This window comes from Dipodomys spectabilis, unplaced genomic scaffold (assembly GCF_019054845.1).
Source record: "Dipodomys spectabilis isolate Male_0828 unplaced genomic scaffold, ASM1905484v1 ptg000009l, whole genome shotgun sequence".
Classification (NCBI taxonomy): domain Eukaryota; kingdom Metazoa; phylum Chordata; class Mammalia; order Rodentia; family Heteromyidae; genus Dipodomys; species Dipodomys spectabilis.
In genome coordinates this window covers 10,026,658-10,041,284 of record NW_024870686.1, presented here as the reverse complement: position 1 = coordinate 10,041,284, position 14,627 = coordinate 10,026,658, and the positions used below count along the sequence as shown (strand labels likewise).

At 35.1% G+C, this 14,627-nt stretch overlaps 1 protein-coding gene across 2 annotated transcripts in view; it reads left to right on the top strand.

Annotated features, from left to right (window-relative positions):
• The window catches only part of Sgcz (sarcoglycan zeta), a 285,789-nt gene that overhangs the window by 195,998 nt on the left and 75,164 nt on the right, over positions 1-14,627 (top strand). The window lies entirely within an intron of this gene.

The following is a 14,627-nucleotide window of genomic DNA, read 5'->3' as shown; positions in this document are numbered from 1 at the left end:
AAGCCCTATAACTCAGCTATTGTATTTGGATATTGTAGCTGGAGATGCAGACATATCTGCATCTCCATATTTTATATTAATAAGTAACACTGATGTTGACTACCCAGAATCTTTGACTAAAGAGCTTACTGCATCACCAGCAAGTATATTCCTCCAGCTCAGAAGGCAGCAGGGAATAGCTGTCATCGTTAGTATTTTTAATATATATTTTTTATTATAAAGATTCTGTACAGGAGGAGGCTACAATGCTTGATAAGAAATGTACTCATTATCTTGCCCATGTAATTGTAACCGCTCTGTCCAGTATTTTCACAAAAAAATTAAATAAAAATTAAAAAAAAATTCCAACATAAAAAAATAAAGATACTGGACGGAGGGGTTACAGTTGCATGAGTAAGGTAATGAGTACATTTCCTAAGGAGCATTGTTACCCCCTCCTTTGAATTTCCCTTATCATCTCTTCACTCCCCACCTCCCCGATTACTCCCTCCCCTTCCCCCCAAAGTTGCAAATTTTGTTTTCAACGTAGTGTCTTATATATCTTATTGTTACAATGGGTCAACCTGTATCCTTGTTTCAGCATTATGTTATTTCCTTCTTTCCTCAAATTAGAAAAAGGGATACACAAAATACAGTGCACCAGAATCAAATACAGTGAAAACAGGGGTTATACCAAGGGGGACAAACATACAAAAGAAACGAAAACATTACATAGTACATTATAAGTATTTTAAAAACAACAGCAACAAAGACAAAACCTCTTGTGTCCCTATCTTGGGGTTCATTTTGCTTAGCATCAGCTTATAAGATCATATGTACCTAGCTTTTGAACTTTTCTGCTTTTCCTAGACATATACAAGTTATTGTAAATAAGGAAACCATGGTACCTATATTTCTTTGGGCCTGACTTACTTCATTTAATGTTAATTTTTCCAAGTCTTTCCATTTCCTAACAAATGGGTGATGTCATTATATATATATACATATATATGTATGTGTATATATATATGTGTATATAATACATACATACATATATATATATATATATATATATATATATATATATATAATCTACTGAGGGGCACATGGTTTTGTTCCATGTCTTAGCTATGGTGAATAATGCTGTGATGAACATAGTTGTACAGGGAGCTTTAGTATAGTCTTGTTTGTGAGCATTTTGGTAAATACAAAGAAGTGGGATTCTTGGGTCATAGGAGGAGCTCTATGTGGAGTCTGAGGAATCTCCATACTGCTATCCAAAGTGCTTTAACAAGTTTATACTACCAGCAACAATGCAATAGAGTTCCCTTTTGGCCACATCCCCTCCAGCATCTGTTGTTGTTAGATTTCTTGATTATAGCCATTCTAACTGGGGTGAGGTGGTATCTCAATGTTGTTTTGATTTGCATTTCTTTTATGGCTAGAGAAGTTGAGCATTTCTTCATGTGTCTATTGGCCATACTTATTTCCTAAAGAAGTCTCTCTTTAAGTCCTTAGCCCACTTATTAACCAGGCAGTTCTTTGAGATTTTGTTGTTGAGGGATTTAATTTTTTGAGTTCTAAGTATATTTTAGATATGAGACCCTTGTTTATTGTATGCTAGTGAATATCTTCTCCAAATCCATGGGATTTCTATTGATCTTGCTAGCTATATCCTTTGCCAGGCAGAAGCTCTGCAGTTTCATGCAATCCCATTTGTCAACCTTTCTTTGATTTGTTGTGTTTCTCGGTCTCTATTAAGAAAATTTCGACCTGTGCCAAGGATCCCTAGAGTTTCTCCTATTCCTTTCTGTAATGTTTTCAGGATGTCTGCTTTGAATTTGAGGTCTTTGAGGCATTTGGAGTTGATTCTGCTGCAGGATGATATATAGGTTTTTGCTTCAGTTTACTACAGGTGTTTAACCAATTTCGCCAGCACCATTTAATAAAGAGGCTGTCTTTCTTCCATTCTAATTTTAGCTCCCTTATGGATGATTAGGTGGCTATAGGTCTGTGGATTCATTTCTGGAACTTCAGTTCTATTCTGTTGGTCCTCAAGTCTGTTCTGGTGCCAGTACCAAGCTGTTTTGATTACTATGGCTTTGTAGTAGAGTTTGAAATTTGGTACTTTCTGCTAAGGGTCTTTATTTTTCCATATGAATTTTTCAGTTGCTTCTATTTCTTAAAGAATGAGGTTGGGATATTGGTAGGTATTGCATTAAATTTGTAGATTGCCTTTGGCAGCATCGTCATTTACACGATGTTAATCCTCTCAATCCATGAGCATGGGAGGTTTTTCCACTTCCTTAGTTCTGCTTTAATTTCTTTTGTTGGGTTTTAAAAGTTTTCATCATAGAGATCCTTTGCTTCTTTAGTTAAGCTAACTCCTTAGTATTTTATTTCTTGTGGGGTTATTACAAAAAGAGTTACTTTCCTGATTTCAGCCATATTCTTCTTATTTGTGTACAGAATAGCCATTGATTTTTGAGGGTTAATTTTATACCCTGCTACTTTACCAAAGTTTCAAATCAGCTGGAATAACTTGGGAGTGGAGTCCATGGGGTTCTTTAAATACAAGATAATGTCATCTGCGAAGAGGGAGAATTTTACTTCATCTTTCCCTCTTTTCATCCCCTCTATGTTCACATTGTTCTTATTGGTGTAGTTAGGCATTCTAACACTAAATTGAAGAGAAATGAAGTGGACATCCTTGACTCATTCCTGAATTGAAAGGAAATGGTTTTAGCTTTTCACCATTAAGTATAATACTGGCTATAGGTTTGTCAAACATAGCCTTTATTATATTGAGGAATGTTCCATGGATTCCTGATTTTTCCAGATCTTTCATCATAAAAGGGTGTCAAATGCTTTTTCTGTATCTATTGAGATAATCATGTAGTTCTTATCCTTGCTCTTGTTGATGTGATGAATTATATTAATTGATTTGCATATATTGAACCAGCTTTGCATTATGTTGTATGACTTTTTTGAGGAGTTATTGAAGTCGATTGGCCAAATTTTATTGAGAAGTTTTGCATCAATGGTCATCAAAGAAATGGGTCTATAGTTCTCTTTCTTTGATGAGTCCCTGCCTGGTTTTGGGATGAGGATTATGATGGCTTCATAGAAAGTTTGGTAGTGAATTTTCACTTTTAATTTCATTGAAGAGTTGGAGTATTGGTGAGAGCTCTGCTTTGAAGGCCTTGTAGCATTCCGTTGTAAAATATCTGGTCCTGGGCTTTTCCTGGGTGGGTGGCCTCTTATTGTTGTTTCTATTTGATGCTTGATATGGGTTTGTTAAGTTGGTTTAAATCATCTTAGTTTAGTTTCTGCATGTCAATATTCGCTAGAAATTCATCCATTTCTCCCAGATTCTCAAGCTTATTAGCATAAAGTTTTGAGAAGTATTTTCTTACAATGTTCTGAATCTTGGTTGTTTCTGTGGTGATGTTTCCATTCTCATCTCTGATTTTGTTTATTTGGGTGTGTTCTCCTCTTTTCTGATAAGATTTGCTATGGGTCTGTAAATTTTGTTAATTTTTTTGAAGAACCAACTCTTTGTTTTGATGATTCCTTCAAGTTTTTTTGGACTCTAATTCATTTAATTCTGATTTAATTTTAATTATTTGTTTCTGTCTACTGGATTGGGGTTTAGCTTGCTCTTTTTCAAGGTGCCTCGTTAAATTATTGGTTTTAGGTCTCTCCAATTTGTTGATATAGGAACTCAAAGCTATAAACTTGCCTCTGAGTACAGCCTTTGCTGTGTCCCAGAGAAGCTGAGAGTTTGTGTGTTCATGTTTTGTTAAATATCATGAACATTTGAATTTCCTTTCTAATCTCTTCCATGACCCACTGGTGGTTCAACAGTGTGTTGTTCAGCCTCCATGTGTTACAGGATTTTCTTTGGTGGCTTTTGGTGTGGAATTCTAATTTTATTTCCCTTGTGGTCTGAAAGAATTCAGGGCATAATTTAATGTTTCTGAATGTGGACAAATTTGCTTTGTGACCTAAAAGTGGTCTATTTTGGAAAACGTTCCATGTGCTGCTGAGAACAATGTGTATTCTGATGCTGCTGGGTTAAATATTCTATAGATGTCTATTAAGTTTTGTTGTTCTATGCATTTGTTTAGATCTGAGATTTCTCTGTTGAATTTTTGCCAGGTTGATCTATCCAGCGGGGATAGGGATGTGTTAAAATCCCCAACAATTAATGTCTTTGGATCAATGTGAGATTTTAGGGAAAGTATTGTTTCTTGGATAAATTTGGGTATCCTCCTGAAGGAGAGATCACTTAATTAGTATTTAATGACCTTCTTTACCTCGTCTCTCTCATTTTAATTTGAAGTCTATTTTGTCTAATATTACAATTGCACTCTTGCCTGTTTATGGGAGCTGTTTCCTTGGTAGATTTTATTCCAGCCTTTCACTTTCAGAATATGTTTGTTTTTGTGGGCAAGGTGTGTCTCTTGAACGCAGAAGATAGAAGGATCGTGTTTTTTGATCCAACTAGACTATGTCGCTTAATTTGAGAGTTAAGTCCAATAATATTGAGAGTTAGGACTGAGAGGTGTTTGGTAGTTCCTGCCATGTTATCCACCTTCTTTGTATTTTGTGCCAACTGGGTTCTTCCTGTGATTCTTAGATTCTCTGTTTGGGAGCTGTTTCTTGGTCTTTGTTATGCTCGTGTTGGTTTTCTATGTATAAAACATGTTTAAGTATCTTTTATAGACTGGTTTGTTGGAGATATATTGTTTCAATTATTCTTTGCTGTGGAAGATTTTTATTTGTCCTTCCATTATGAAGAAGAGTTTAGCTGGGTACAGTATTCTTTGTTGATAGTTATTTGTCTTTAGTGTGTGGCATATTTCATTCCAGGCTCTTCTTTCTTTGTCTCTGCTGAGAAATCTGATGTTATTCTGATTGGTTTCCCATTATACCTAATTCATCTTTTCTCCCTTACAGCTTTAAGGATCCTTTCTTTGGTTAAATTGTATCCTGTGCAGATTACAATGTGATGGTGGGATGTCCTGTTCTTATCTGGTCTATTTTGGGTTCTAAAGGATTCTTGTATGTGAGTGGGCCTATCTTTTTGCATATTTGTGAAGTTCTCTGCTAGAATCATGTTAAATAAATTTCCTAGACCTTTCACTTCTGTCTCTAGACCCTTCTTTACACCCGTTAGCTTTAAATTAGGCCTTCTGACCTACAGACCTATAGCCATCTAATCTTCCATAAGGGAGCTAAAACAATAGAATAGAAGAAAGACAGCCTCTTCAGTAAATGGTGCTAGCAAAATTGGTTAACTACTTGTAGAAAACTAAAGCTAGATCCTTATATATCACCCTGCACCAGAATCAACTCCAAATGGATCAAAGACCTCGAAGTCAAAGCAGACACTCTGAAAACATTACAGGATGGAATAGGAGAAACCCTAGGTCTCCTTGGCTCAGGCCGAAATTTTCTTAATAGAGACCCGGAAACACAACAAATCAAAGAAAAATTGGACAAATGGGATTGCATAAAGTTGCAGAGCTTCTGCATGGCAAAGGACATAGCTAGCAAGATCAATAGAAAGCCCACGGATTGGGAGAAGATCTTTACTAGCCATACAACGGACAAGGGTCTCATATCTAAAATATACTTGGAACTCAAAAAATTAAACCCCCCAACAACAAATCCTCAAAGAAACAACTGCCCAATAAATAAGTGGGCGAAAGACTTAAAGAGAAACTTCTCTGAAGAAGAAAGATGGATGGCCAATAGACACAAGAAGAAATGCTCAACATCCCTAGCCATAAAAGAAATGCAAATCAAAACAACATTGAGATACCACCTCACTCCAGTTAGAATGGCAAAAATCAAGAACTCTAACAACAACAGATGCTGGAGGGGTATGGACAGAAGGGAACCTTACTTCATTGTTGGTGGGAGTGTAAACTTGTTCAACCACTTTGGAAAGCAGTATGGAGGTTCCTGAAAAGACTTCACATAGAGCTCCCCTATGATCCAGCAATCCCACTTTTGGGCATTTACCCAAATGTTTACAAACAAGACCACACTAAATCTACCAGCACAACTATGTTTATTGCAGCATTATTTACCATAGCTAAGATATGGAACCAACCCAGATGCCCCTCAGTAGATGAATGGATCAAGAAAATGTGGTATATATACACAATGGAATTCTATGCCTCCATCAGAAAGAATGGCATTGCTCCATTTGTTAGGAAATGGAAAAACTTGGAAAAAATTATATTAAGTGAAGTAAGCCAGGCCCAAAGAAACATAGGTCCCATGGTTTCCCTTATTTGCAATATCTAGTATATGTATGAGTCAAGCAGAAAAGGTCAGATAAGGTGATGTTAGGAAAATGAACCCTTAGATATGTATTTTAATGTTTTTTTTCTTTCATGCATTTGTTTCTAACGCATTTATAAGATTATCTCTTTATTGCTTTGTATGTCCCTCCCCCACAGTATAACCCCTGCTTTCACTATATTTGATGTCAGTATAACTTGTGGAGGAGATGGGGAAAAACAAGTCGTTTAAGGATACAGGTGGACCTCTTGCAACAATGAGAAGTACAAGTTGTCATGTGGAAAAAGAGCTTTACGATGTTGGTGCTGGGGAGGGGGGGGAGGGGAAGGGGGGAAGGTTTGGTTGGGGGGGTGGGGGAGAGGTTGGGAAGGGATGTGAAGGATAAACAAAGGAGGAGACTGCAATGCTTGATAAGAAATGTACGCATTATCCTGCCCATGTAATTGTAACCCCTCTATACAGTATGTTCACAAAAAAATAAAATAAAATAAAATAAAAAATAAGGCCTTCTGAAGGTGTCTTCCAAATTTGAATAGATTTATCACATCTCTTGGATTTGTCTTGAATAGTTGTCTGTTGTTTCTCTATAATGTACAGCCTGTCTTTAATCCCAGAGATTTGATCTTCTGCATGATATAACCTACTGTCAAGACTTTCTAATTCGGTTTTTATTTTCTTTCCTTCTAATTGGTCAAATTTGATGGCTTCAAATTCTTTGTTGGAGCTTTGTTTTAGATCTTGTATTGACTTTTTTACTTCCTTAATTTGGTTTTCAGTGTTGATTCTCAAATCCCTTAGTTGATTGGTTAGTTTCATTGGACTCCCTTTCCTTCTGTTGGGTTTCATTCAGTATTTCCTTTGTGGCCTGCATGGATTTCACCAGCTTTCTGTTTGTGAATTCCATGATTGCCTCTTTTAGTCTTTGATTATTCTCATCCTGCTCACAATATTCCTCTATTAATCTTTGATTAGCCTCCTCATGCTGGCAAAATTCTTGTATTAATTTTTGGCTAGCCTCATTACACTCATGCATTTCCTTATCCAGTTCACATATTTTCCTATCATGCTCACACAGACTCCTTTGCAAATCATTAATTTTTCCATTCATCATGTTTTCCAATATATTTTGTAAAACATTTTGGGAACCCTCCTCTGAATCCAGAGGAGGGTTAAGTTCTCTGCTGCCTGATTATTATGAGCAGGAGTTGATATCTGGACTTGTTCTTTTTTGGGGTTTCTCTGGCTTTTCTGCCCATTTGGGTATGAAAGCAAAATCCACACTAGAACACTATTTAAAGGAAAGCATCAACCAGAGCCCTGTATTTGCACAGATTGTTTGATGAAGTCAAAATGAATATAGATACAACGTAGTTCAACAAATACAATCTAGTTCAACAACACATAACTAAGGCTCAAGAGACTAAGAAAATCAAAGAAGGACTTAGAAGACCAGAAATTAATAAGTTTAGGGAGAATTGTGAGGAGAAAATAAGGTCAGAGAAATGTGGGGAGGGAAATGGAGAGAGAGACTATAGCCATGACCTAAATTCAGAGAGAGGAAAAGGATAGAAGGAAAGGAAAAGAGGGATACAGAAAAAGGAAAAATGAAAAATTAAAATTAAAAAATGAAACACAAAAATTTATGTAAGTATAAAGTAATAATACTATAATTTAAGGGGTTAAGGATGAAAGTTTGTGAATTGAGTAATCGATATCTGAATTAAGTATGCATGCAATGAAGGATAATGTCTAATAATCAAAGATAGGCATATATCTGGGGATGAACTGAACAGCAATTAAGTAAGGCAAAAAACAAAACAAAAAGGACCAAAAGGGAAAAGAATGAAAAGAGAATTAAAAAATAAAAATAAAATAAAAATGATGAAAAAAAGAAAAGAATTTTATGTTTAAAAAAAATTAAGTATAGAAAAGTTCTTCAATTTCTTTTTTGGGGGGAGAGGATCTTGTATCTCCCATGTGTCTGTAACCAGTCTCTTGGTGGAGTCTCTGGTTTGGTTATGCTGTTTGGTTTACCTGTGGCTTGAGTGGTTTCTTAAATCAGTTTGTTTGAGCAGGCAAAATGAGCTCTGCCTTACCAGGACTTAATGACCCTCCTCCCAGGCTAGTTCACTGGGAAGGTAATCTGCTGTGAGTATTACAAAAGAAGGAGATGGCTGTTTCCTCTAGCTTGGATTTGCTGTGAGGGGCCTAGGTTGTGAGTAGGGTTTAGGCCTGTTAGTAAACAGTAGCTTTTCCCTGAGGGGCTAGCTCCTGAGACACTCACAGAGCTCAGCCTGGAGCCATTCTCAGGATTTATGTGTACTGAGTTTCCAATTGTTTTTGTTTTACCCTCCTGCAGCTAGAGTTACTGTCTGTGCTTCAGAGGGGTGCCACCCTGCCCTGGGCAGAGTTTATTCTGCATGGGAAGGGCAAATTTCCCTTGGGTAGATTTAGTCCTGCTGGTCAGGTTCCTTTGACCTGTTCAATGGCTCCTATTGTCTTCTTCCAAGGCCTGAATAAAGTGTTTTTTGTCAGGAGTTCTTCTCTGGTTGTGGGGGAGGGGCTACCTTCCCACTGCTGCTCTGTGAGTTGGAGTGAGGATTTCTCATGGAGTACTCATGCCTTTCCCTTGGTTTCCAGGCCTCCCACAGTCTGCAACTGTCTGTGGTCAGTGGGATGATGATTTCTGCTCCTTGTCAGTTCTTGCAGGCAGTGAGTAGAATCCACTCACTCAATGCCTCTGACATCTTTGTCCTTGGCTCTGTCTGTTGATATGTTTGCTGCCACCACTGCAGACACTGCTGAGTGCTCGAATCTCCTTAACCAAGCTGCCTAAATTTTTCCTCTTTGGCCAAACTCTCTGTGCTATGATGGCACATTTGGTGTGACTCTCTAGCCTTGGATTTTTCACTGAACAATAAAACTGGTTTCTATGTGAAAGTTTGTTTAGCCCCCAGCTTCTCCTCTGATATCTTCTCCTCCATCTTTAGTCTTTAATTCCCATAATCCTGTATAGGATATAGGAAATTTCTTCTCCTTTCCCCCTCCTTTAACCTTGTTATACTGAAATGAACTCATGATAAGTCATTTAAAATAAACAAAAAAGGGAGGAAAAGATCAAGAGAAACATGGTAAATTTGAGTAATTTTTAAGAAAAGAGTTAATGTGAAATGGACCTATAAAAATAAATAGAATTGTACTATAACACATACTTTAAAATCATGAGTCTTTTCCAAGTTATTAAGACTGAGGAATCAATAAATATCTTACTTTCCATTGCATTAATTCAAGCATGCCATGCATTTTATCTTTAAAATATTTTAGAAAAACAACAATATATATAAAATTAATTTGAGGAGAAAATCGTTACTGTGATGTGAGCTTCTGATTTCTTTTAGGATAAACATAGAAATAAAAAGGGTTAATTTAATATATTTGTGAAATAGCTGACTAGATACTGATACATATCAGAGGACTTGAAGTAAACATAAGGTTGTGAGAAAATTATTGTCTGTTTAGAAGACTTACATGGATGTTCTATAAAATTAAGTAATGGTTAACCACCCCACACCACAAACACTGTTCAAAGTAAACCACTTAGAATATTCTTTCAGAATACCAAGTATGATGAAATCACATAAATGGTATCTTCTAAAATATGAGGGAAGAGCTTATGGTGGGCTATTATAAAGGTTTTTCCTCATGCAGGCAGGATCTGTCATTTATGTGATATGTGAATCACAGAAAATAACTTCACTTTCTGTGTCACAGTTTCTCCAATACTCTTCTTCAAAGAATAAATTAAATAAATTAAATAGGTACAATGCTCCAAACACAGGTTGGACACTGACTTATGCATTTGGTATCTATCAGTTTTCCACATAATAAGGCCATGACTTATATATTGCAATGGCCTTTTATAGATTGAGTAACTGAGGAACAAAAATGTAGAGTGAGCCACCAAGTCAATCAGTCAGTATTGGAGAAAATGAGGATTTGAATTCAAATAATTGGAATTACTCTTCTGTGTCACAACCACTCTTTGCCACTAAGCCTTCATTTAAGCTGCATCAGTAGATGAGCTCACACATAGACAATATTTAGTGTCTGACACTGATAAATTGCCAATAAATGTTTTCTTGTACTCAGGATACTGCTATTTCCATTAGAGCTAAATAGTTAAGCTGGAGGGAATGATTATCTGAAGCTAAATTACTTATATACTATAATACTTATGTTTTCCCCAAACATACCTAATTTAAGACATATCTTTGGACCAGTAACATTCTGGGTTTAATTGTCTATTTTACAACCGGTGTGGACTTCTACAATAAAAAATTCCTTGACAGAACAAAGTTTGTCTTCTTTGATTCTCTTTGATAAGCAGCAGGTAGCAGCGAGCTCAGCATTGTGTAGATAACTCGAGAAGTACTGATGATAAAGAAAGAGGAACACAATAGTAATTTAAAATTTTACTCATTTTTTACCACTTGCATAGCCAATCATGAAAAGTGTCAGATGGAAAAAACATGTTTATAACTTTCTAGTGCCATAAGCAAAGTCCAGTCTTGGCCTCAACATGATCTTTGTACTAAAGAATTGTAATGAGTGGATTCAAAACCAGCCCAGACAGAATAGTCCGTGAGACTCATGTCTAATTAACCAGTAAAATGCTTGATCTGAGCACCACCATAAGCAAAAAAGCCAACTAAGAATGCAGAATTATGAGGCAGACTCTAATACCGACACACAAAAATTTTAATATACATCCAGATATTATCTTTGTAAATTTGGGGACACAGAAAATCAAAATAAACCAGTAATATTAATAAAGCAAAATACAAATATCAGGGACTGTTATTTCCTTCTGTAAAAGCCTTTGGAGAAAAAGACAAAAAGAACACAATTTCAAGTTGATGTTTGGGAAATGAACCCTAAGATGTGTATTCAAATGTTTTCTTTTTCTTTCATGCTATTGTTTCTAACACATTTATAAGATGATTTCTTTGTTGCTTTGTATGTCCCTCCCCCACGGTCTAACCCCTGCTTTCACTGTATTTGATGTCGGTATAATTTGTGGAGGGGAAGGGGAAAAACAAATCGTTTAAATAAGGATACAGGTGGACCCATTGCAACAATGAGATGTACAAGTTGTTATGTTGAAAATGAACTTTACAACTTTGGTGGTGGGGGGAGGATTGGGTGGGGAGACAGGGGGAGGATGGGAAGGGCTGGGAAGGGGAAACAAAGGAGGAGGCTACAATGCTTGATAAGAAATGTACTCATTATCTTGCCCATGTAATTGTAACCCCTCTGTTCAGTATTTTCACACACACACAAAAAAAAAAAATGGAAAAAAATAAATAAAAAAAATAAAATCTCCAACTAAAAAAAAAACACAATTTCATTATGTAAGGACAATATCTCTTAAGTGTCAGTATTTTGGTAAGATATAGTTTCATAGTATTACTCCTACTTAGTTTATTATCAGAATTATCAATTGCTGATAAGTTGCTGACTTATGTGATTATAGCACCATCATAGAAATCATGAGTTGCCAATATTTTCCTTTTACATACTTTGCCACATAGGTGCCCTTAACTGAATACTTTGAATAGTTAACAGAGTACTGTGCAAAAAGTTCATGTGTTAAATTTAAGATATATATGAGGTAATACTAATCTCTAAAACTATCACTATGCTATACAATGTTACAATGTTAATGTGATGACAATGATGCTCTTCAGAGCATTATTTTCTTTACCACAAATACTTGCTGGGTTTTTTTTTTGTTCAGTTAGCTGATTACAGTTAAAAAATCACTATAGCATAATAATATAATTTTGTCCAAATAAATACAGTATAAAGAACTGCTTATTTCCTCTGATAGCTCTATGCTTATAGGTTTAGTAAGTATAGAGATTGCTGTTGCTCTCTTCATAAAATTTTAATCTGGATATAGCAATTTAATTCTGGGAGGAAATTTAGTGGAATAATTTAAAGAGAAGGGATGCATGCCAAGAGAGAACTTCAGCAAGATCCCTAAGGCTAGAGGAAAGGTGAATTAATAAATTTTAAACAAAGACACCCAGTGGGTAAACTCAATTCTCACCAAGTCTATTTAATAAATCAGAAAAAGTCTTTCTCTAATAAGTCAGATAAAATAAATTTTTTTTTGCCAGTCCTAAGGCTTGAACTTAAAGCCTAGGCACTCACTGAGTTGTTTTGCTCAATAATAGCATTCTACAGCTCCACTTTTGACTCTTTAGTGGTTAGTTAGAATAAGAGTCTCACAACTTTTTCTGTCTAGGCTTTCTTCAAACGATGAACTTCAGATCTCACCCTCCTGAATAGCTAAGATTAGTCATGTGTTAGGATTATAGGTTTGTGGCTCCAATGCCTGTCTGCACTTGCAGTCTTGAAAAACACTTTTCTTTCCTATTTGGATATTTAATATGGTAATTACTTTTACCCTTCTATTTTTCTTAAATTATATATGTATATATATATATATATATATATATATACACATACATATATCCATGTTCCTCTATTTTGCTAAATTTCATAGTTTATCTGGTAATTTAAATGAAATCATTTGTTATTTCAAATTTAAACAAAAATATATATGCATATATATGTGTGTATATATATATATATAATATTGAAAGTATAAATTTCAATTGCACCAATATATTTTAGCAAATATTTTATTTGTCAGTTGACTGAAATATGTTTTCATAATTCTCAATCATACACTCAAATGATATTATTTAATTAAGAACTTTAAAAGTATTCATGTTGAAATTTACCAGTAATTGAATCTAATCTTATATCTATAAATCTTTATATCTATAAAACATGCTGTTGGTATCAGAAATATATGTTCTTACTTAACTGTGTACAAACTGTGCATATACTGTGGGTATATAACTTGAAATAAATGATAGAGTTGGAGAACTTCAGATATTATAAGTAGATAAGTCTACTTATGGAGAAATGAAAGATACAAGTTTCTTAATTCAGAAACACTTTTCTTTCTTTTTTTCTGTCAGTTGTGGGGCTTGAATTCTGAGCCTGGGTGCTGTCCCTCAACTCTTCAGATCAAGGCTAACACTCTACCACTTGAACAACAGCACCACTTTTGGTTTTCTGGTGGTTTATTGGAGATAAGAGTCTCAAAGACTTTCCTTCCTAGTCTGGCTTTGAACTGTGATCCTCAGATCTCAGCTTTCTGAGTAGCTAGGATTATAGGCATGAGCCACTGGCACCAGAAACACCTTTTTTTTTTTTTTAAGGATCAATCTTTCTTTTTACAGGATTTATTATCTTTACATAGTAGTTGTACAAAAACAGTTGCCATTTAACAAAGCAGTTTATGAATTTAAAATATCTAGATCAATGTTAGCCCTTTCAACATTATCACCAATTCCTCCCCTACAGAAATAACATTTTTGATTTGCAGTAGAAAGAAGAGTAGTATGATTAGAGGCAAGGAGAGAATGAAATCAGGTATCATAGTTCTAGGCACTTGTGTTTCAACAGTGCAAATGTATTCTTAGCACTTTTAAATTACTTTTAAAAATCAAGTCTTTTCAGGTCCTAGTTTATACATATAAGCAAAATCCTCCTTTGAAAGTGTGTGAATGTGTGTGCATATGTATTTTTTTGCTTAGTTAGAAGTGACAGTTTAGTTACTGGTTTGTCCTTGTTTACAATGCATTAATTTACCTTTCATAGCCCTAGGGATCCTATTGAAGTTTCTTCTGATCTCTTTACATTATTCCACCTAAATTTCCTCTCAGAATTAAATTGCTATCTAGTCAAAAGGGCCTAAAATAGCTTTAGGAAAATGTCTACAAAGTCTCTTATGCATACTCAGATCACAAATTCCAAATGCTAATCTTAGAGGACTTGTTATATGGTTCAAATGTAAGACATTTGCATAATCACATGAGATAGTAGGGGTGAGAATGATACTGGTAGAACTTTATCTTATCTCACTATCTAGTAGATAAGTTTCAGTAGTTTTACTAATATTGTGTGTCTTGATTTCTGACACATCCCAACTTTTAGAAAGCCTCATCTTACACAATGAATGTTCAGTTAAAGTTGATTAGGTGAATGAAGGGACAATTGGTAAGTGATAATCTTACTTCAATCTTATATCAGCAAAATTTTTATTGTTATAATAATTATTGCTGTAATTTAATTATCTAAGGCAGGTAATAGTAAAAGTCTAATGTGAATAATCTTAGGGAAATAAATGTCCTTCAAGAAACTATTTGGCTCATATGAACTAGTAATACAATATTTAACCAGAGTTATAT